The sequence below is a fragment of the Hyperolius riggenbachi genome, chromosome 9 (assembly GCF_040937935.1).
Source record: "Hyperolius riggenbachi isolate aHypRig1 chromosome 9, aHypRig1.pri, whole genome shotgun sequence".
Classification (NCBI taxonomy): domain Eukaryota; kingdom Metazoa; phylum Chordata; class Amphibia; order Anura; family Hyperoliidae; genus Hyperolius; species Hyperolius riggenbachi.
In genome coordinates, this window is record NC_090654.1 from 247,544,423 (window position 1) to 247,569,736 (window position 25,314).

At 44.7% G+C, this 25,314-nt stretch overlaps 1 long non-coding RNA gene across 2 annotated transcripts in view; it reads right to left on the bottom strand.

Moving 5' to 3' along the window:
• The window catches only part of LOC137531993 (uncharacterized), a 360,234-nt gene extending 355,155 nt beyond the window's left edge, over positions 1-5,079 (bottom strand). For both annotated transcript variants that reach the window (XR_011023831.1, XR_011023830.1), the window contains exon 1: positions 4,972-5,079. This is a non-coding gene — a long non-coding RNA (uncharacterized lncRNA). The remainder of the gene's footprint in view (positions 1-4,971) is intronic.
• Positions 5,080-25,314: the final 20,235 nt, after the last annotated feature.

Consider the following 25,314-nt stretch of genomic DNA (forward strand, 5'->3'; position numbering starts at 1 on the left):
TGCTGAGACACTAATTACCTCACCTGTGAATGCCTGTGGTTTCCCGCAAAACATGCACTGTTGGTGGGTCTTGAGGACAGGGTTGGGGAACTCTGCTATATAGGACACTCATAGCTACCTATGACAGGCAAGGGAAGTAAGGGAAAAGTGACAGGTGAGCCAGCCGGCACACTTGTGGTGCAGTCTGTAGGTTCATGGAGGATGAAGACTAGGGTGTCGGGACATCTGTGCCTATAGGCTTCTGTGATGCAGATCCGGGCCTGCCCACTGGTGAGATTGTCTCCATCCTCAATTACAGTTGCCAGTCATTGTATCCCCCCCATTTAAGGCGCCATATACACTCCTCCTCCTATGGCACTACAGCCCGATTTGAGCCTTGGCCTCCTTCAGTTTTCTGCCCCATCCATATCTTATTTTGATTTCCGAGACTTCATTGAAAGGTTTGTTAAGAATGAGGTTTTTATGGGAACAGGATGTTAGCCTATTGCCCAACCTCCAGACTTAGAGGACCAGGGTATCCTATTTAGTCTGGAACATCACCTTTGTCCTGTCCGGCTAGGGAGGCCCTACCTGTAGCTAGGCTACCACTGGCATAGCTCTCAGGTTCAATTGTTCCTGCAAGACCCACCACTGCGACAAGGTAAGGATACCCTCTGGTGTAGCGCCACCTACATTGGTGGTCAGTAAAATGTGCAGCTGTTGTACATTGGTGGACATTGTGCCTGCCACCTAGTAAGTATTGTACCTCATTAAATGATATGTGGTGTGGCTAGTTCTCCTGGGTGGATTAACCATAGTTCATCCATCCGCAGACATGTATCCGAATGGTGTCCTTCGGCATGGGCGGTTGCGGTCAACAAATGCTAAGTGATAAACAACTCCCCGGTTATGGTGTGGTGTATGGTGGGAAGTATCACATGTCAAATCTGGTAAGCGATTACCCTCAACACGGATGTAGTGTATTTGATATAGGAGCTGTACCACTGGCACCCCCAGCAGCTTCCAGTCATCTGCACACACTGTACAAACATTTGCAGCCATGGACAGGCAAGAAACCACCAGCCCCTCACTCATTGGTTTCCCAGTGGTGGTGAGTATATCGCCCCACACTGTGGGTGACAAAGTAAAGAAATAAATATCTACTAGAGATTGACAGTCATGGGTTTATTTACACAGATGGTCATTTTTTAGCAGAGAGGTATGATTTCCACAGGAAGAGCAGACACACATGGTTTGTATCACTGTGTTGGTCACATGACTTAGGGGCACTGCAGGTGGGACCTTAGTAAGAGCAGGAGGTTAACATGGACCTTAAAGGTGGCAGAAGAAGAGATGAAGGCATGCAAAATGTAGCTTGATTGTTTTTGAAAAAAAGAAAAAGTTCTCAATTAAAACGTTTATACACTTTGGTCTTGATTCACTAACCGGCACTAAGCCGGTTAGTGTGCCTTATCACTTAGTGGGCACAAACTACAGCGCTAACTTTATCTGAGGTTAGTGTGCCTTATCTGAGGTTAGTGCCCCTTAAGTAGCTTTGTGCACACTAAAAAATGCACAAAGCTACATCACGCAATGCACCGCGCACAGCGTAATGCGTCGATCTTTGCGCGCGGGGCGATAACGTCGCACCCGCAATACTGTATATGATGCGACTATCAGGTCGCATAGATGCGACGATAAGGGTGCACTGATGCGCTGTTTGGGTCGCATCCTATGTGACCTTAAGGACGCATCATGTACAGTATGACAGGTGCGATGTTATCATGCAGTGCGCGATGTAGCTTTGTGCATCTTTTAGTGTGCAATGTGCACAAAGCTATTTAAGGGGCAATAAGTTCAGAGAAGGCACACTAACCTCAGATAAGGCACACTAACTCAGATAAGGCACACTAACTCAGATAAGGCACACTGACCTTAGATAAGGCACACTAACCTCAGATAAGGCACACTAACTCAGATAAGGCACACTAACCTCAGATAAGGCACACTAACTCAGCTAAGGCACACTCACTCAGATAAGGCACACTAACTCAGATAAGGCACACTAACCTCAGATAAGGCACACTAACTCAGATAAGGCACACTAACCTTAGATAAGGCACACTAACCTCAGATAAGGCACACTAACCTCAGATAAGGCACACTAACTCAGATAAGGCACACTAGCCTCAGATAAGGCACACTAACTCAGATAAGGCACACTAACCTCAGATAAGGCACACTAACCTCAGATAAGGCACACTAACCGGCTTAGCGCCGGTTGGTGAATCAAGCCCTTTCAATTTTGTTAATGATAGACTTCAAAATAATGAATATAAAGAGCACTTGAAGTGCAGCTTTGATGGAGTGAGATGCGCAGGATGGTTCAAGAAACCTGGATGGTGTCAGAGAAGGAGATGGACAGCAATGAACATAAATGAATTGTTCAAATTATTCAAAGTTTGAAGTAAAAACTTTAAACTGTATTTGAGCCGAAGCTTAGGTAAAAAAGGAAATACTTGCCTAAGTAGAGGGAAGTCTCTGGATCCTAATGAGGCCTCCTTAGCATCCTCTGGTCCCCTGTTACTGCTCGCGGGACCCTCCAAAGATTTCAGACAAAGGCTAATGGAATATCTGATTGGGGCTGCGCTTGTGCTTGAAGAGGATGATTTCCGACAAGCCCCGTACTGCACCTGTGTAATTAGGAGCCGCACAGGGGTGTAACTATAAATCTTCCCGCCCTCCCCAGAAAAACTTTGATGGGCCTTCGTAGTTGTCACACCCTTTCCCTTGCCTCCCCTTGGTGAACCTCACAGTCTGGGGGGCCAACTTGCAAGGGTCATAATACAAGTGTGGCCAATGGCCATCATAATCTTCACACTTTTAACAAGTGAAGCCACTAAAACATCTGATCTGAAGGATGGACCCCTTTATTGGAGGAATGGAAGGTTAGTAGTTGGGGCCCCTCCACAGCTCTTGGCCCCCTCTGTGGCAGGGACTTTCTCCCCTGTAGTTACGCCTCTGCGGCCATGCCTTCGCGGTAAGCCAGAGCTGCTCGTACTGCTGCTCAGGTGCAGCAGGGGGAGCAGCATGGCCCCAGGCCTGTCAGAAGAGGAACGTGGCCTCTAAATTATAATAATAAATAGCAGCCTTTTTTCAGCTGTATGATGACAAATATAAAATATTTTCCATTTATTGGAGGAACCCCTCCCTTGCTTTCATATTGCCGGGACAGAATCCGGCAAACTGGTGGAGTAGGTGGTGTCCAGCAAAGGAGAAATTGCTAATGGCTGCCACCTGTATAACCCTAGTTATGAAAAGAGTAGGGTGAAAAGCATGCACTGAAATGCTCATAGGCTTGAAGGAGTGTTTATTTATCTTTGTATGTGTCAGAGTGGTGCAACTATTTTGAATTAAAAAAGTGTTTGGTTTGGGTCCGCTTTAAGTGATAAAGATGCTAATCCTGCATTCAAAACTTTTTCTGCTGTTATGATTTGGAGTTATCACATACCTTAGGAGCACTGGCCCTTTAGTAGCCAGTTCCAAACAGTTGCATGCTGGGGGTTCTATTTATCTAAAATATATTCCTCCTCTTCCATTTATTTCCCTGCCTAGCTGCTTATCTGAAACACGATCCCCTGCTCACTTGTGTTTACAAGCAAGGCTAAGGTGACTCAGCAATTGGCGAAGAAAAGAAAACAGTAAAGGGCAGAAATGACATCAGGATTTAGCCTCAAAGTGAGCAAAAGACATGGTTCCCACCTGGAACAGTATTCTCTTCATTTACTATATAAAATTCACTGAAATCAAAACGTGGACAGTACAATACATGTGTTATGTAAGTAGATCAAGTAGTAATCTACTTATATATGTGTTTTTTTCCCTGGCATAGTATGGCTAAAGGGGCCCATACACCTAACGATTTTCCCGCCGATATACAGCCGTTTCGATCACAGTGATCGAAACGGCTGTGAAATCGCCGCGCACACATCGATTCCCGTCGACCCATCCGTGTGGAAGATTTTTCTCGGTCGCCGGCGGGTCGGGAGTTCGTCGTTAGCGGCGTTCAAATGCCCGACGACCGACGCAAAACAGCGGGTATACATTACCTGCTCCAGCCGGCGCGAGTCCCCTGGTCTTCTTCTCCGCTTCGGGCTCCAGAGCTACACAGAACTTCCTGTCCCGGCAGGAAGTTTAAACAGTAGTGCACCCTCTTCTGTTTAAACTTCCCCTGGACAGGAAGTTCAGTAGCCGGAGCCGGAGCGGAGAAGAAGACAGCGGGGACTCGCGCCGGCCGGAACAGGTAATGTATGCAGGGGGGGGGGGGGGGGTGACAGCAGAGGCAGCTCCACAGATTGTGATCGGTTTCAGGCTGAAATCGATTCACAATCTGTTTGCAGTAAAGGTGGCCATACGATCCCTCTCTGCTCAGATTCGATCAGAGAGGGATCTATCTGTTGGTCGAATCTGATGGCAAATCGACCAGTGTATGGCCACCTTAATCCTGCTGCTTTATGGAGGGTCCCGGAGCATGGCGACAGGAGTGAGGAGGACCCAGGAAGCCTCTATAGGAAAGGATAGGATAGGAGGTAAGTATTTCCTTTTTGACCCGAGCTTCAGCTGGGGTCCACTTTAAGATTGTAAACAAAATATTACCGAATGCAGGATTAAAATTAATACATCAGATGAGAATATTGAATGTACTGTGAACATATTAATTTATATTGTGAATTAATGAATTTTGGCGCAGGCTGGGGGTGAATGAACTGTGTGTTTGAACACTGCCCTTTTTTTTATAAGATATAAATGACAGGTTGCAGAGCGGCTCAGGTTTACACCTTGATGGAAGCTGATAGGGGCACAACGGTTTTCTGTATTGCACTATAAACCGCTTGGTACTTCAATAGCGCTGTAAATCAGCCTGTGAATTTCCTCAAGAAACAACAAAGGAAAAAAAAAAGCAAGCAGGATTATATATATTGACATTTTCACCATAATAAAGCCAGTCATTTCCCCTGCATTCCTTCGCGTGAAACAACAATGCTAGGTAAACATAGCCGGTTCTGTCAGGAGCCTGGCTGACTCACGGCCGCCTCGTTTCTCCTGGATCTAAGCGTGAGTGCAGAGCGCCAGAGGCCACCTGGAATAGGCGGGAAAGGAAAACAAATAGGCACCGCGTGTGCTGGCGGGAAGCTGTCCAGTGTCCACCACGAGCCCTGTATTGTCTCAGAGCAAAGAAAGGCTTTAGCTGATAGGCACCACACTCAGCCTGCTGGCAGGTGCACTGCCTCTCATTCTCTGCATAATGCTGAGGGATTAGGTCACTGTGAGCAGACTGGAACTACTACTACTCAGTGGCTGCAGCTGTGTAAATTCTAATGTGGGATACTAAACATAGTTTTCAGTGGCGTAGCTAGGGAGCTGTGGGCCCCGATGCAAGTTTTACATTGGGGCCCCCCAAGCACTCTATACATAACAATTGATATGGCGTTCCAAAACCTGCCAACGGCAACTACAGTGCCAGAGGGGCAAAAAGGGGATGGGGAGCAGCTTGTTAATGATTCCCACTATTCAAAGTATCTATAGAAGTGATTATTATGAGCACAGGACCAATAGAGAGCTAATACTGCAGTTGAGGGAGGGCTCTAGTCTTCGGGGCCACTCTGGCCTAAGGGCCCCGATGCGGTCGCTACCTCTTCAACCTCTATTGCTACGCCCCTGATAGTTTTATAGTGTCCAAGTCCCTGTCCCGCTTCAGTTTGGTAGAAACTAATAATGCTGGGTACACACTATGAGATTTTCTGGCTGATTTTCTGTCCGATTGATTATTTCCAACATGTTCGATTTGCTTTCCGATTGTTTTCCGAGCATTTTCCGATTGGTTTCCTATTAAAGCGTGCTGAAATCGATCGGAAAATGCTCGGAAAACGATCGGAAAGCAAATCGAACATGTTGGAAATAATCAATCCGACAGAAAATCTCATTGGGCTTGATTCACAAAGCGGTGCTAACAGTTAGCACGCTGGTGAAAAGCCCTTTATCACGCCTAAACTCAGTTTAGGCGTGATAAGTTTAGGTGTGATAAGTTTAGGCGTGATAACTATAGCACCAACTGGGTTAGCACCGCAGTGCATAGCTGATCAGAAGTTTTGCGCTAGCAAAGTCTGGTGCACTTCGCATAGAGTTTAATGCCGCTGCTTTGCGTGCGGGACTTTGCGCGTGATCTAAACTTATCACGCCTAAACTTATCACACCTAAACTTATCACACCTAAACTTATCACGCCTAAACTGGCTTTTCACCAGCATGGTGCAATGGTTATCACGCTTTGTAAATCAGCCTGGTTCACACTAAGAGGTTGATTCATGAAAGCGTGATAAGTGCTATCACAGCAGTTATCACGTGATGTGTGGCTCGCAGTGCTTATCACGCGAACAGTGTTAGTAAGGTTATCGCGCGATCATGTGCACTTTTCTAGTGAACCGCGCACGTGATCGCGCAATAACCTTTGCTTATCACGTGAACTAACGCTGCACTGCGAGCCGCACATCGCGTGATAACTGCTGTGATAGCACTTATCACGCTTTCGTAAATCAAGCCCTATGAGCGTTTTGAGGTTTGGGGTTTTTTTTATCGCTAAGGATTCTGAAATCGCTGTCAGGCCTTGTTTACATTATAAATCGCCAGCACTATTGCAAGTGCTGATCGATTTATAGAGCGCTTTGCATAGTGCTTTTCCTTGTGCTTTGCGCTTAGAAAAGTGCTTTTCTAAGCGCTTTTGCTGAACGATTAATTTAGACACTTCCTAACGTCAGTCAAGAAGTGAACTCTTTTTCCAGAAAATTAATAAATACAATGTATTTATTCATAAAAGCGCTGGGGAAATCGCATTACAAAGTGTTTTTTTCAAGCTCTTTGCGATTTATCTACACCTTCCATTGAGCCAAAACCCTCAGAAAATGGTACAGGTAGCGCGTTCAAAACGCTCAAATGTGAACAGTCTCATAGGAAATCATTGCACAAGCGCTTTTAGAGCGATTTTATAAAATCGACAGCGATTATATAAAAAATCAAAAACGCTCATAGTGTGAACAAACCCTAAGGCTTTGTTCACATAAGGTAACGCAGCTGGCCGTGCAATCAGAACGCAAGCGCATGCGATCGTACTGCCATCTGCGTTTCTGTGCGCTGCTAATCCCATTCATTACAGTGAATGAGATCAGCGCTGTGCTTTGCCGAAAACTTGTGCAGCAGTGCGATCGCCCAGCGCACATAGTCTGAACGTCATAAGTGTTGTCTATGCACTACTAACGTTTTTGCGTGTCACACAACATACACGCAAAGGGCTTCATTCACAAAAGTGTGATAGCTGATATCACGGCCGTGCTATGCATTTATCACGCTATCTGCCGCACACAAAGGTTTGCGCGCGTAAAGGATTACGTTTGTGTGCTAAACGAAGGTTTACACGCGAACATAATCCTTTACGCGTGCAAACCTTCGTGTGCGGCAGATAGCGTGATAACTGCATAGCACGGCCGTGATATCAGCTATCACGCTTTTGTGAAGTCCCTAGTGTGTCAACGAGGCCTAAAAGTGCGTGTGTAATGAAATCCTATGTGAGTGTTCTCACATGAGCGATTTTTTTTCTACAATCGCAAACGCGGGTCTTGCACCATTTTCTGGACAATTGCACATCAAGTTTAAACATCGATTTTGTGAGCATTTTGCTTTAAAAGTTCCAGGTCAAAGGGTGCACTTCCTGTTAGTCTGCACACAGGAAATTGCAAAACAAAAACGTATAAAAAATCACTTACAAAAAAAGCAAATCGCTTTTAAAATGGCAGGAATCAATGAAACAAATCACTCACAAAAGCGCTTAGCTCTTGCAATTGCGCTTTGTAGTGTGAACTAGGCCTTACACTCAATTTCCTCCTTCTAGTTAAGGTGGACCCAAATTAAAAAATACAAGAAATAAAATCTATTTTCTAAAGTATAATAATAAATAGCAGCCTTTTTTCAGCTGCATGATGACAAATATAAAATATTTTACATTTATTGGAGGAACCCCTCCCTTCCTTTCATATTGCCGGGACAGAATCCGGCAAACTGGTGGAGTAGGTGGTGTCCAGCAAAGGAGGAATTGCTAATGGCTGGCACCTGTATAACCCTAGTTATGAAAAGAGAAGGGTGAAAAGCATGCACTGAAATGCTCATAGGCTTGAAGGAATGTTTATTTATCTTTGTATGTGTCAGAGTGGTGCAACTAAATATTTTGAATTTAATAAATGTTTGGTTTGGGTCCGCTTTAAATCTATTGGGCCTCATTTAATTTACTTTTTCTCCTATGTTTTCTCCAGGAGATAACTTTGTATCTTTTCAGCTCTCTACGATTAAATGAAAACGTACCAAAAAGGTGGAAAGGTACTGTCAAAATTATTTACTGTATATGAATAGAGTATTTTCTTCCTTGCTGATGGCTTAAAATGCATTTTATTGATAAAGTGTGAAAATATCACTTGAGAGGAAACAAGAGTCACTGTTGTTCTTTTCCTGCAGCTCACTTGCCCTCCCCCTGCCCTCTCTATAGGACAAAAATCTCTACACAACCAGGAGAAAAGCAGTATGTCTTTACAGTGCTAACTTTGAAACTGCTGCCCAAAGTAATAATAAGAAATGATTAATTTCTGTATGGTTGATATTGTGGTAAAACCCCTCCCACAGTGTGATGTCATGACCATGGTCCTTACAGTTTTTGTCTATGATAATCTATAGATCAATATTGTAATTGTATTAATTATGCTGTTTTTCACTACAGTTCCTCTTTAACATCGAGGCAGCATTCCTCTTCTTGCAGGACTGGGGCTGCCTGTAATAACTTCCAGAATGTAAATCAGAAAGAGGAAAGATTTTTACAATGGGCAAACACTGACTAAATAATTTATAAGTGAATATTGCTCAGAGTAATTGTATTCATATTTATGCTATTTTCACTACATTTGCATTTTAACCACTTCCAGACCACACAAATTGAAATCTACGCCGTTTGGGATCTGTTATTCCTGCCGGGACGTAGATTTCCGTTAGCACGTTGCACGGACCTGCCGCTTCCACAGATCGTGCCACTCTCCTGTCTTTGCAGCCCACACGCCCTGCCATTGCTATGACAACAGATCTTCATTAACCGGTCAAGAAGGGATTTCACTGGCTCCTGACCCTGTGAGCCAATGAAATGGGCTGCTGACTGGCTCACAGAGCTCTGCTGTCATATTGATGGCAGAGCAAGCGGGCTTTAGCGACAGGTGAGATGATAGATGGGTCCATGTGGCGGGACATCGGTAAGCCCCGTTTTTGGTACCAGCAGTCTCTGGTCCTTGAGAGTACTGAGGTGGCTTAAAGAGACTCTGTAACAAATTGTTTATCTTTATTTCTTCTATGCTATAAGTTCCTATGCCTTTTCTAATGTGGTCTGGCTTACTGCAGCTTTTCCTAATTGCACAGTAGCTGTGTTATCTCTGTTATATGATCTAATCTTCTCTCTATAGTCGGCACAGTCAGGCTGAGGCAGTCAGACTGGAATGTGCAGGGCTGCTTGTGATTAGCTAGAAGCTGTACACACCCCCTGCAGGCTCTGTGTGACTAACACACTCTGCTTAGCTGAGCCTATTAGAAGCTGGTTAGTTTGTTTGTAAACACTGCCTAAAACTGGCAATTACAAGCCAGGTTTGCAGCAGAGAATGGCAGAAACAGCACAGAGGGGACCAGGAGCACATAATGAATAGAATGGTATGCTTTTTATTGTAAGAATTTCAGAGTACAGATTCTCTTTAAGTATAGAAAACACAATTATGCCACCAGCCAGTATTGCTCTACATATTCCTTTTTTTTCCTCCCAAAATATCAAATGACCGATTGACAACTCGTTCTTCAATCTGTAACTTCATCTCTGCGAATGCCAAACCTTGAGAAATAGGAATGGTTGAAGAGTTAGGCTGTGATCTTTAGCAGGAAGGTGTTAAAATTGTACCAAACTAAAATAAAGTGTGGTTAATACAGTCAAAGGTTAACTGACACCTTTCTGTGTCTCTGCTGGTGATAGCGAATGATGGACCAGACAGACATTAATTATTACACGACTCAAGCTGGACTGGCTGGGAGAGTCTTTTCATCCAGAGCTGGGAGAGGAGGTTGGGTGCCTGGGACACAGCAGCTGGTCTGGACATGGGCTGACGCACCAGTTGACAAGTTGCTGGATTAGAAAGAATATTAAAAGGCAGCAAGTGTAAGATTAGGGGGTAGAGGAGCATCTGACAGCAGTTTGCAGCAGGAGAGAACAGATGATAGTTCAGAGGTGATGAGGCCATGGGAAAAGCGTGTCCGTAATCAGTCAAGCTCCAGGTTGCTTATCTTCATGAATAGGGCAGGAAATGGGATTTGTGATGTGATGAGCAGACAGGAGCAATAGACAACAACAAGCTCTGTTCCAATCATGCGTGACATTCTATCTATTTTTTTGTACTACTGATGGCATTACAGTTCTTTGTTCCTCATATTACTACAGTATTGTTTTATGCACATTTTAATGTACTGTATATGTTATGCTCTATAACATTCGTTACATAGGACAATGCACCTGCGATTCCTCGGCATAAAGGAAACCGATACTATAGAAAGGGTAAAAATTACACTTGTTGAAAATATACAGCCAAAGGAAACACATTTCTGTCATATAATCCCAGGTGAGGCCCACAAACACATGTATTATATATATGATATAATTTTGTGGCTCCCCCATGATGGGAACGCCAATGGAGGCACCAAGTTTTACCTTGTCGGATGGACAGATGCTCCACAATATTACCAGAGGAAGTAGGTTGTCTCAGGAAACGAATTGCAGTTGAGTATTTACCTGTATTTTTGTGATCATGAACAATAAAGATTTTTTTTTTTTGAAATTTAAACATCCATTGTCCTACAATCTGGAGTCCACCTTTACCTCCCTTTCAAACTGTTTTTAACAGATTTATTTCCGCGCTAGTAGAGATGTTGCGAACATCAAATTTTCCATTCGCGAACTCAAACTTCGAGGAAAGTTCGAGAATGCGCGAATCGGGGGAAGCGCCATAGACTTCAATGGGTAGGCGACTTTAGAAACCTACAAAGACTGTTTATGGCCACAAAGGTGATGGAAAACTTGTTTCAAAGGGTCTAACATCTGGACAGGGGCATACTAAAAGTCCCACTAAAAATTAGGGAGTTGACACAGAGTCAGGTTTTAATTAATTTAAACACAATACAGTAATAATAACAAATGCCCTGGAGCAGTACTTAGTACTCATTTGTGTGCCACATAACAGCACACGAGCAATCACTAGAAGTAGACACAGGTGTGAATCAGTGCCAGGGGGCTCTGTCTGTGGACTATCAGACAGACACTGAAAATATGCAACAGTTCAAACACAACACAGTGATAACAAAGGCCCTGGAGCACTATTGTGCTTGTGTCTATTGTGACACGCAATTATAGTGGGCACTGGGTACAATGTAGAGATGGACCGAACGGTTCGCCCACGAACGGTTCCAGGCGACCTTTGGGTAGTTCGCGTTCGCCGGCGAAGGCGAACTTTTGCGGAAGTTCGGTTCGCCCCCATAATGCTCCATTAGGGTCAACTTTGACCCTCTACATCACAGTCAGCAGGCACATTGTCGCCAATCAGACTACACTCACTTCTAAAGCCCCCCCCACCCCCCCCCCCTTTTATAAAAGGCAAGGTTCTCCGGCCGTTTTACTCACTCGTCTGCCTACAGTAATTAGTGAAGGGACAGCTGCTGACCGACTCTGCTAGGGAAAGCTTAGTTAGGCTCTTGTAGGCTTGTTAGCTTGCTCCTGGCTGATTGTTATTCATTAAATAGCACCCCACAACAGCTTTCTCCTTCCTCCCTTCTCCCTCCTTCTCCTCCGGAGGAGGATCTTGTCTTCCAGGGATTTGTAGGATGTCAAAAGCACGCTCACATACATTGGCCAGGAATCGAACCCAGGTCAACTGCTTGGAGGGCAGCTATGCTCACCACTATACCACCAACACTACAGGCTGAAGCCAGCCTAACTGGCCTGGGAAGGATGAAAAGCTAGGTGGCCATGCAACTATTCCTGCTAACCTAAAGCTTACTTGTGTCTTACAACACATTGGCTTAACACCTTACCAAATCCAATGCTCCAATATAGGGAAGCTTCTCTGTTTGCTGTTTTTTTGTTTTGTTTTGTTTTTAAGTGTGGTGTCACAGTTCACTCATCTCTTCAACTACAAGATAGGCCCAGGAGTAATCTTAGCTACCGTAATATCTATGTTACGGCAGGGCCCTTATTAAACTTTCTCTTACAGGGCTATGGAAACGGTGTTGCCCATGCGATAAAGCGAGGTGCAAAAATGAAATCATCTGTGACAGAAGAAGAAAAGCGTTGGCACTACAGTAATTGCGCTGAATTTGAAAGGATATAGCATATAAAACACCTCTTCATCCACACTTCTGGTATTGATAGCGTGTTCTGATAGATTAGAAAGTTGCAATACGATAAAGGAGAGGAGAGGGAGACAATCGGCACTGCATCTATTGCTATTTAATCCAGAGTGCGGGGGAACACATGTAAACAATCCAAGACAGTGTATCTTCAAATTGTGGCATCAAAAATATTCATTCAACGTAAACATGCATGAACGTACCATTATCTGAGGTGGTGTGGTGACGGTGGGTGCAGGGCACAGATAGCCTTACGGCCGTTTCACGCAAAATCTGCGCTTCTACGGAGGCAGAATGAAAGCGATACTATTTCCTCCACACTCTACAAAACAGGGTTTTCCATGCTACCGAATCTGTCCCTGCTAGAAACTTTTACCCACTTCCTGAAGGAAAAGCTGGCATGTGGAGATGCAGGCAGTGATAAAAACACAAAAAAAGTTTTTATTTTCTGCCTAGAATTACAATACCTACAATACCAGGTTTTTTTTTTTTTTAGAGCTGGACTTAAAAGTTCTACTTATTCCTGGCCATTTTTCACAGTAGCAAACCTAGATACTCCACTTCCTTTGGCAGTAGAACTCCGTGACAAGAGGGTGTATTCTAGAAGAAAAGAAGGGTATGTATGCATTTTTTATCTAAACATTGAATGAACATGAAATGTAAACAATGCATATGTACTTGCAGGGTCGGACTGGGACACTAAGGGCCCACCAAGGAAGTTTCAGCCTGGGCCCCCCCCCCCCCGATCCCCTCCTCCTCGCCACCCCCCCCCCCCCCCATTTTGGGCTCACATACACATGTACTCTAGAAATTTTGCATGAGTTTATGGTATGGAAAAGATTGTGAGCACTTCTGAGGACAGTCTCCAATAGGGATATGTCCACATGCGGCGCGCGCAGCGCGCCGCAGCGAAAGTAAATGGGTGTCACCACGCACTGGAACATCGGCGTGGTCACGATGAGTCATGGGCAGACTTAAAAAAAAAAACAACATAAGTAGCGGTGTTATTCACAGAGATTAGGTCCGACCAGATACATTTTAGATAAAATATTCAAGTAGTTACATGCCTCATGATAATTCATCAAGTAGTCAAATCGCAGCAGATTTTCCGACAAAATGCAATCAGGTTGGCGGCTGATACCCCCACAAAATGCAATCAGATTGGCGGCAGATACCCCCCAAAATGCAATCAGGTTGGTGCCAGATACCCCCCCCAAAAGTGGGCAGCAGTGACCAGAAAATCGTAATGTGGGCAGCAGACACCTGAAAATCGCAATGTGGGCAGCAGTGACCAGAAAATCGTACTGTGGGCAGCAGACACCAGAAAATCGTAATGTGGGCAGCAGACACCTGAAAATCGCAATGTGGGCAGCAGTCACCAGAAAAGCGTAATGTGGGCAGCAGACACCTGAAAATCGTAATGTGGGCAGCAGACACCAGAAAATCGCAATGTAGGCAGCAGTGACCAGAAAATCGTAATGTGGGGAGCAGACACCTGAAAATCGTAATGTGGGCAGCAGTCACCAGAAAATCGCAATGTGGACAGCAGTCACCTGAAAATCGTAATGTGGGCAGCAGACACCTGAAAATCGCAATGTGGGCAGCAGACACCTGAAAATCGTAATGTGGGCAGCAGACACCTGAAAATCGTAATGTGGGCAGCAGACACCTGAAAATCACAATGTGGGCAGCAGACACCTGAAAATCGTAATGTGGGCAGCAGACACCTGAAAATCGTAATGTGGGCAGCAGACACCTGAAAATCGTAATGTGGGCAGCAGGCACCTGAAAATCGCAATGTGGGCAGCAGACACCTGAAAATCGTAATGTGGGCAGCAGACACCAGAAAATCCTAATGTGGGCAGCAGTGACCAGAAAATCGTAATGTGGGCAGCAGTGACCAGAAAATCGTAATGTGGGCAGCAGTGACCAGAAACCCCCCTCCCTCACCTAGGGGCCCCCCCTCCAGAATTGCAGCCAGCGGCAAATAATCGCTTACCAGCATGACGGAGATGAGATCCGTAGCTCTGCGGGCCGCTGGCTGGTCTGCTCTCTGCTTCCTGAACTGACTGTCCAATCACGCTCTCGCAGTACTTCCTGCAAGAGCGTGATTGGACAGTCAGTTCAGGAACCAGAGCAGACCAGCCAGCGGCACGCAGAGCTACGGATCTCATCTCCGTAACTCATGCCGTTAAGTGATTCTTCCCCGCTGGCTGCAATTCTGGAGAGGGGGGGGAGCGCGGAAGGGGGGCCCCTAGGTGAGGGAGGGGGGGGGGAGGCTTCCGCCCCTCCCCGCCGATCTGTGCACAATGTCCCTCCTTCCTGCGCTTAGCCCCCCTCCTTTTTAGCACTGGGGCCCCCAGGAGGCGGGACGGCCGGGGCCCACCGATGGGATCATCGGTGGTTCGGTGGGCCTGTCCGAGGCTGTGTACTTGCACTTTAATTAGGCTGACCAGATGTCTTTTTTTCCCTGGACAGGTCCTCACAGGTTTTTGAAATGTCTCCAGTGAAGAGAGCCTAACACAGAGCGAGTCAGAAGAGCCAATTGAAGAGACAGAGAGCCGAACAGCCAAGACTCACTCCAGTGTTTTCCCCAGAGCCTATCAGCTGAGCAGTAGTGCTGTCCGGATCATAAACGTTTCGGATCTATGATCTGGACCTTTTTTGTGAGTCGAATCATCCGGATCATTACAATGAACGAATGATCCGGATGATTCGACTCACAAAAAAGATCCGGATCAAAGATCCAAATCGTTCATGATCCAGACAACACTACTGCAAAGCTGATAGGCTCTGGGGAAAACACTGGACTGAGGCTTGGCTGTTCGGCTCTCTGTCTCTTCAATTGGCTCTTCTGACTCGCTCTGTGTTAAGCTGGCCACTAACGGTCCAATTTCTAGTGAAAAATCGTTCGAGCGATCAGAAATTCTGATCGGACGAAAAATCGTTCACTACACCATCAACTAACCAATCTTTGCTTCCTATCTATCACGACCACCAAGAAAATCCAAATTTTCGCTGGACGAAAATTCATTCGGGCGACATTTTTTTCACTCGTTCATAATCGATTGTGTCCACCAATGGAGATTATTTACAACCAATCCGATCAGAATTTCTGATCGCTCGAACGATTTTTCGCTAAAAATTGGACCGTTAGTGGCCAGCTTTAGGCTCTCTTCACGGAGACATTTCAAAAAACTGGGAGGACCTGTCCAGGGAAAAGAGGACATCTGGTCAGCCTACTTTAATGCATATTAGGATCTTGAGGTAGTATTGTTTTTAGACCAAAGTTAAACAAGGCTAAAGCAGGATCTAATCTCAATTTTATACCAGTTTCATTATTTAACTAGAAACACTGTGCCCACAGTTTCTTAATAAAATAACATATTACCCAGTTCTAAACAAATTAGCAATTTCTCCAACATCTATCTGAGTGAAATATATGGATTAAAGTGAACCTGAACTCAGACCTCCTCTCTTCTGAAAGATACACAACAGCATAATAGCCTTTTAACAAAAAGTTGTTACACCTGATACAAATCCTAAAATAAATCTACACAGCTTCTACTTCCTGATTCATGGAGGCAGACATATTGTTTACAGCCTGTGCTTTCAAATGGGCTTATCTGCCATATCTGCCATAGGCAGTCATGTGACACAGGGGAGGACCAAATTACAATTTGAGATTAGACTCAAATGTGGGGGAATTGGACAGCCTAAACTCTCTAAATACATACAGGGTGCATTTCTCTAGGTTTTCCTTCTGTCCTGTGCAAAAATTTGGGTCCACTTTAAAGAGAAAATTCTTACAACAAAAAGCATACCATTCTATTAATTATGTTCTCCTGGGCCCCTCTGTGCTGTTTCTGCCACTCTCTGCTGCAAACCTGGCTTGTAATTTCCAGTTTTAGGCAGTGTTTACAAACAAACTAACCAGCTTGTGATAGGCTCACATAAGCAGAGTGTGTGAGTCATGCAGAGCCTGCAGGGGGCCTTGAGAGGGTGTGTATAGCTTCTATCCAATCACAAGCAGCCTTGCACATTCCACACATTCCAGCCTCAGCCGACAGAGCCCACAGAGGAGAGAAGATAACAGAGATAATACAGCCACTGTGCAAGTAGGAAAAGCTGCAGTAATCCAGACAACATAAGAACAGGCATAGGAACTTATAGGATAGAAGAAATAAGGATGACAATTTTATTACAGAGTCTCTTTAAAGGGGCACTACAGCGAAAAATTATAAAATTTAAAATATGTGCAAACATATACAAATAAGAAGTACGCTTTTTCCAGAGTAAAATGAGCCATAAATTACTTTTCTCCTATGTTGCTGTCACTTACAGTAGGCAGTAGAAATCTGACAGAAGTGACAGGTTTTGGACGAGCCCATCTCTTCATAGGGGATACCCTGCAAGGCTTTTATTCTTTATAAAGATATTCCCTAAAAAGGATTTAAACAATGATGCTGGCCAGCCTCCCTGCTCGCTGCACAGTTTTTTGGCAGTTGGACAGAGCAACTGCCATTCACTAAGTGCTTTTGAAAATAAATATATCCCTGAGAATCCCCTATAAAGAGATGGACTAGTCCAAAACCTGTCACTTCTGTCAGATTTCTACTACCTACTGTAAGTGACAGCAACATAGGAGAAAAGTAATTTATGGCTCATTTTACTCTGGAAAAAGTGTACTTCTTATTTGTATATGTTTGCACATATTTTAAATTTTATAATTTTTCGCTGTAGTGCCCCTTTAAGGATAATCTTCTAGTCATTAGGTACCACCTCATTAGTTGAGATTTATAAAGTACATGCCTACCAAAGCAATGAGGGTACTTCAAAATGTTCCCGATTTTAAAGGAATACTGTAGGGGGATCAGGGGAAAATTATGTTGAACTTACCCGGGGCTTCTAACGGTCCCCCGCAGACATCCTGTGCCTGCGCAGCCACTCACCGATGCTCCGGTCCCGCCCCCGGTTCACGTCTGGAATTCCAGACTTTAAAGTCTGAAAACCACTGCGCCTGCGTTGCCGTGTCCTCACTCCCGCTGATGTCACCAGGAGTGTTCTGGTCAGGTCCAGTATGGTCTGTGCCTGCGCAGTACGCTCCTGGTGACATCAGCGGGAGCGAGGACATGGCAACGCAGGTGCAGTGGTTTTCAGACTTTAAAGTCTGAAATTCCAGAAGTGAACCAGGGCGGGGCCGGAGCATCGGTGAGTGGCTGTGTGGGCACAGGATGTCTGCGGGGGACCATTAGAAGCCCCGGGTAAGTTCAAATCATTTCCCCCCAACCCCCCTACAGTATTCCTTTATGAAGAAAAAAAAAAAAAACCTTGAAGAAGAAGTTATATTTAGTTAACTAACTGATAAAACAAAAATGCATGGGAGGGACCATCATATTACAAAAGAATAGCGATTGGCCGAACATCAAATTTAAGATTACCAAACGAGAACGCGAGTTTCTGCAAAAGTTAGCGAATCTGGCAAATATGCGAATGCCATAGACTTCAACGGGCAGGCGAATTCTAAAACCTACAGGGACGGTTTCTGGCCACAAAAGTGATGGAAAAGTTGTTTCAAGGGGCCTAATACCTGGATGGGGGAAAGTCCCACCAAAAATTACAAAGTTGACGCAGAGTCGTGTTTTCATCTCTAAAAGGAAAAAAAAATCACATTACATTCCTAAATTGGTGGAATAAAGTGCTTTAAAATGTTCGGAGTGTGTACACGTCCATCAGGTAGTGTAAGGGTTATGCTCGCTTCACACTGACAGATGAAACGCTGCGTTTAACGCACCGCAGTTCGCAAACAACCGCAAAGACTTTTAGTGATTATGTGGGGTGAGCATATCTTTGATTTTACTAGTTGACACCTCCAGGACATAAATGTTAGTCCTCTTGGTGGCAATCTTTGTGTAGTGGTGTGTAGTGGCCGCAGTGCTTGTGCGCACAACTGTGGGAGTGCAGGCGATTGCACTTTTCCAGCCTCTATGGTCAGGCTGAGGTAGTTCAATGATAGTTAAGTGACCAAAAAAAACAAACCCTGATTCTGCACTGAGGCCTTATACAGGGGGCAGTAGTGGATACTAGATGCCAGTAGTGGTGTGAAGGATAATTGGGTTATGGTCAGTGCACAACTAGGACCAACAGACCTGTAACCAACAGCTAACTTGTGCACTGACCAGAGAAGGGCAATACAATGGCAAAAAAACAACGATAATGTATCAGCCTTAAAGAGACTCTATAACAAATTTTTCAGCCTTAGTTCTTCTATCCTATAAGTTCCTATGCCTGTTCTAATGTGCTCTGGCTTACTGCAGCCTTTCCTAATTGCACTGTCTCTGTAATAAATCTTATCTCCTTTCCTCTGTCGTGTCTGTCGGGCTTAAGGCTCATACACACATCAGACTATAGTCTTTGGAAAATGAAAGATCACAGACCAATCTTACCACCCTTCATGTAGTATGAGAGCCATACTCTACACAGTCTTTTCTATGGAGCTGAACTCCACATCAGAAAAAAATCTTTGCAAGATGCTGCACACACAGATGCTGTACAGACACAAAAGATCAGTATCTGCAAAAGATCTGTTCCTGCCAAAAATCCATTCCTGCAAATTGCAATGATAGTCTATGAGATCTGCAGATCATCATACACACATGATTTAACTGACATTCATCTGCAGATCAAGCAATCATCCGCAGATCTGAAAATCCATCCTGGTGGATCTGATCTGCAGATGAATGTCAGTTAAATAATGTGTGTATGATGATCTGCAGATCTCATAGACTATCATTGCAATTTGCAGGAATGGATTTTTGGCAGGAACAGATCTTTTGCAGATACTGATCTTTTGTGTCTGTACAGCATCTGTGTGTGCAGCATCTTGCAAAGATTTTTTTCTGATGTGGAGTTCAGCTCCATAGAAAAGACTGTGTAGAGTATGGCTCTCATACTACATGAAGGGTGGTAAGATTGGTCTGTGATCTTTCATTTTCAAAAGACTATGGTCTGATGTGTGTATGGGGCCTAAGGCTTGAACGTGTGGAATGTGCAGGGCTGCTTGTGATTGGATAGAAGCGATACACACCCTCTGCAGGCCCCCTGCACACTCTGTATGACTCACACACTCTGTTTATGTGAGCCTATCACAAGCTGGTTAGTTTGTTGGTAAACACTACCTAAAACTGTTAATTACAACCAGGATTGCAGCAGAGAGTGGCAGAAACAGCACAGAGGGGCACAGGAGAAAATAAGGAATAGAATGGTATGCTTTTTAGTGTAAGAATATTAGAGTACAGATTCTCTTTAAGAAGGGCTTAGCTGTTGAGGACAATGTGGTAGCAGCAAGAATCTGCACAGAGGACACTGCACACAGGCCTACCTAACTCTTTTTATGCCAGCAACACACTGTCCCTCATCTGCCTAGCACAGAAGAAAAACACAGACTGCAAAATGGCTTCTGTGTTGGCTTTCTGATAGGTGGGGGGCGGTCCAGGTGGGAGGGATAGCTGATTGGCTGCCATGTGTCTGCTGACTCTGGGGTGAGGGGTCAAAGTTTGGCTCCATTATAATGTATAGCAGGCGAATCGAACACTGCATGTATTCGACTGAGGGGGCGAATGCAAACACCCCTTGTTCGCTGCAAACTATTCGCCGGAAGAACAGTTCGGCTCATCTCTACAGATGACTATACCTTAACACACATGGTTACACCTGGAATATTTGAGAGTACAAAAACCATTATTAATAAGTAATGTAGACCCTGTATGGCCATTCTGAAGTCAATTCATAACTAAATCTCCTTAACCACCCTGGCGTTCTATTAAGATCGCCAGGGCAGCTGCATGAGGGTTTTTTTTAAATTTAAAAAAAACTATTTCATGCAGCCAACTGAAAGTTGGCTGCATGAAAGCCCACTAGATGGCGCTCCGGAGGCGTTCTTCTGATCGCCTCCGGCGGCCAAAAGTAACACGGAAGGCCGCAATGAGCGGCCTTCCGTGTTTTGTTTACTACGTCGCCATGGCGACGAGCGGAGTGACGTCATGGACGTCAGCCGACGTCCTGACGTCTGCCGCCTCCGATCCAGCCCTTAGCGCTGGCCGGAACTATTTGTTCCGGCTGCGCAGGGCTCAGGCGGCTGGGGGGACCCTCTTTCGCCGCTGCTCGCGGCGGATCGCCGCAGAGCGGCGGCGATCGGGCAGCACACGCGGCTGGCAAAGTGCCGGCTGCGTGTGCTGCTCTTTATTTGATCAAAATCGGCCCAGCAGGGCCTGAGCGGCACCCTCTGGCGGTAATGGACGAGCTGAGCTCGTCCATACCGCTAAGGTGGTTAATTGCCACTGACACAATGCTGTTCCAAGATATACAGTTCTTGTGTGAGCTAATCTTTAAATCCTGGATTTGAAGGATGTGTCCATATGGAGTTTTCCTGTATATCAGTGCTACCCAGTGATTTCAAAGCAGGCTTGGCCTTTCATGAGCAGAAACTTGTATACAGTGCCTTGGAAACGTTCTCACCTCTCTTGGCATTTTTTCATGTTTTATTGCCTCACAACCTGGAATTAAAATGGATTGTTTGAGAGCTTGAACCATTTCATTGACAGAACATTCCTTCAACTTTGAATATTATTTGTCTTTTTAGCACCATCCCTCTTTCACTTGACAAGATTCCTAGCCCCCACTCCTAAAAAACATCCCCACAGCATAATGCTGCCACCACCATGTTTCACTGTTGAGATGCTGTTCTTGGGGTGATGGGATGTGTTGGGTTTGCGGCAGACATAATGTTTTCCCTGGTGGCTGAAAAGTTTAGTTGTAGTCTCATCTGACCAGAGCACCTTCCTCCATTTGAGGAGTCGCCCACATGCCTCTTGGCAAACCGAAAATATGCCTTCTTATTTTTAACATTAAGTAATGGCTTTTTTTACGGGCACTCTTTCATAAAGCTAGCTTTATGGAGTATATGGCTTATCATGGTCCTAGGGACAGATATGCCAGTCTCTGGTGTGAAACTATGCAACCCCTGCAGGGTTACCTTTGGTCTCTGTGCTGCCTCTCTGATTAATGCCCCCCTTGCCTGGTCAGTGAGTTTTGGTGGGCGGCCATCTCAGCAGGTTTGTTGTGGTTCAGCAGGTTTGCTGTGGTACCATGTTCTTTCCATTTGAAAATTATGGATGTGATGGTGCTCCAAGGGATATTGAAATATTTTTTTTTATATAACCCAACTTGTACTCGTACTTGTCTCTTCAACTTTGTCCCTGACTTGTTTTGAAAACTTCTTGGTCTTCAGAATCAGAATCATTTATTTTGCTAAGTACAACGGGGGTTGTACCCGGAATTATTTTTGGCACATACAGGGTCGGTGATGATACAGCAAAAACGCAAGCAGTAATGTACATTACATTTAATAGTGAGTACACAGTGCATGGAACAATACTCAGTTACATAGTTATCTATGTGAGTGGAGCGCTACCTTCTCTGCAGCGATCAAAAGCTCTGCAGCTGTTTGGATCCCCCCCCCCCCCCCCCCCCCAACGCAGAGGAAAAGAAGCGCAGAGAGATGTAGAGAATAAATAAGCCTAGATGGAAGAACTTACAGATGAACCCAGGAGGAGGATTAGAGGGGGTACTCCGCTGCTGTATGTGGCACTCAAACGCTTCTGCAGCGATACTTAAATCAAATGCCTCCCCCTCCAGTCCAACCCTGGGGGAGAGAGAGAGAGATGTGAGAGAGAAAGGATGGAAAATAAAGATAAAGTGAAAGAGAAAGTGAGAAGGACAGTGAGGAATGAGTCGCCTTATGCAGGGCAGCCGTCAGATAAATCAGGTGAGGAAGTGACACAGGTCAGATGGATCAGGCGTCAAGGTGGCCCAGTGGGGTCGATGTGGCCCAGGACGAGCGGACCGCGCGGTGAGCCAGTCGGGGCAGGGAAGCCGGTGAGACTAACCCCACACAGGTGGCAAAAAGTCATTTTTGTCTTTTGTGTCCATTGCCCCCTTGGTGGTGGAGGATCTGGAGTCAGCTTGGACCGCTGTGGTAACTGTCCCGTCTGGAGCAGCAGTAGTGTGAACTGGATCCCCAGTGGTCTTGGCATGTTTATACTGACAGATCGTGTGACACTTATGATTGCACAGTGCACACAGGTAGACTTCATTTCACTTATTATGTGACTTTTGAAGGTAATTGGTTTCATTGAGACATTTTAGGGTCTGCATGGCAAATTTCATATGGCATGGCATATGCACATGCCAATTTTCATAATATTTTTTTTATTTATTTAGCATTTATATAGATATATATTTTACTTCACTTCACCAACTTACACTATTTTGTGCAAATACATCACATAAAACAAGAAACATTAAAATATTAAAATGCAAGGGGGGGGGGGGGGGGTTGTGAATATTTTTCAAGGAACTGTATTTGCATTGAACAACACTGTTCAAGCTTCAGGAAGGTAGGTAATCAGGGCCGGCCTTAGGTTTCATAACGCCCTGAGCGTAACTAGACTTTGGTACCCCCCATGTGTTGAAGCTCATGGAAAGTCAAAAAACAGATACTTAAGGAGAGGGCAGGCTCTGGGCCTTATAGAGCCTTCCTGTTACTCTCGCGGTCTCCGCATTCCATCGCTGGTTCTTCCCTTTGAATCCTCCGCTGTGGGAGGGGTTCAGAAGTCTTTGGGAGCCCGAGTGCCCCTGAAGACGGCGGCTCTGAGCTCTGTACTGCGGATGTGTGATCGCTTGAAAAAATGCCCTAGTGTGGCCGCAGTATGGAGCCATCCGTCTTTGGCAGCACTCGGGCTCCCGAAGACTTCTGAACCCCTCCCACGGCGGCAGAAGGCAGTATTCGACAGGTCGGTCAAATATTGCAACTGGGGAGACAGTGCTGGAACATGGGGCCCGTGAGAGGAGCAGGAAGGCTCTACTACAGGACCCAGAGCTTTCCCTCTCCTTAGGTAAGTATCTGTTTGGCTTTTTTGTTAAATTTGTTAAAAAAACTTACACACCGCAGTACTTTGTTATGTGAAAATGCTTAATGCTTTGCAATTAAAATCTCATGGCAGCACCCATATCACGCAAGTAACAATAATATAGCCTCCAAACTTGTAAATATTCAAAATATTTAATAAAGACAATTCCCCGAAACTAAAATACTTTTCTTTACAACTTCATTTTTTTTTTAGCTGTGCCTCGAAGTGTCATTTCCTTTTGTGCACATTATTTTCCCATGTAGACTTGCAAGAAGAAGTTTGAGGGCAACTGATTAGTGACGTCACGTGGATCAGACCTGCAACATGTTCATAGGTGACAATGACAGAAGGAATGCGCTAACATAACATGTCATACATGGAATGCCTACCAGTCTCATTTATCAGGCAAACCTGATTAGGCATGATTTATACACTTTGTCATCATTCTGAACACAAGTATTACCTGGATATCTTCCATCAGGTATTGACATTGTTGGTACTTTAGTCTTTGCAGTCAGAAGACTGGCGCTTTAACTATTGGCACTTAGGTTCTAATTCTGTAAAATAAGTAATTTAAATCACTCTAATCATTACATTGACTCTTACACTAATTCTTACTCACACAAGATCATGGGAAGAGGCACCAAAAGGGATGACGTGTTTCACGGGGCCTGGCAGCTTCATCAGGTCTATAATACAGTATAATATCTGTTGTACGCATGGACTTGAGCACCTTACGTCCTTTTTGGTCTCAAAATGAATTTTTCTAAACCTCCAATCTGAGGTAAGACTGTTTCATTACCCACATCCAATTTCATACTTTTCGGGGGTGCCTCCCATTTAGTATACAGTTTCCCCCTTTCCAAGTGCATACTCTTTGATATTTATCCAGTAGGGGAGGAGTTCCTTTCTTTTTTTGGAGCGTGACCTGAAGAAGTCATCTTATCTGCGTGGAGACAGAATTCTCCACTTGTGTGATACTGTGGTTGCATATATCAGCAAACCAGTTTTGTCAGAGATGTCAGTCACATATAATATCCCATTGCCTGAAAATATACACTTTTAGTGCTCCACTGCTCCTGGTGTTCTTTGCTCCTTTTTGTCTTCCTGGTCTCTGAGGTTCCTCACCCGAATTTCATTCAACGGACATCCCTCACAAATTCATTCTTACTATTATCCTAACTCTTACACTAACCTTCACGCTAACCCTTACACAAACCACCTTGCTTATACTAACCTCAGATTAAGCCTACAACATTGCTCCCACTCCACCCCAAAGCTTACCTCTAACCATTGCATTAATCCTGAAGCTCACACTCCAGCTACGTAGATGCTAGATGATCATACCAGACAGACATTGCGTATTACAACGTGTCTTTCACAATGTTCTTGATCAATCTGTCATCCTGGATGGATCACTAAATCACACAAATGACCACTATTGTTTGGCATTGCACACTCTTCTACCTTTAGTTGTCACATTAACCTTAACAACTACCCCACTAATCTCAACCTTCACTAACCCTAAACCATACACTCAGGGTCAGTCACACTATGAAACGCAAGGGTGGCTGGGCCTTATTCCACAGCCTTAGATTAACCTGCATTCTTCACCTGACCTTTACAATCATGCTCACACTAACCGCAAACCAAACAACCCCAGTCCCCCACACTAACTTTAACTTATACAAAAACTCTATCCCTTGCAGTAACTCTCTGACTAGCTTAAAGCCTCATACTAATCCTAACTCATTTACTATTACTAGCCCTTACACTAACACCTACACTAACCCAAAACACTAATGTTCATATTATCCCCAAATCTTTAAGTAACCCTTGCACTATCC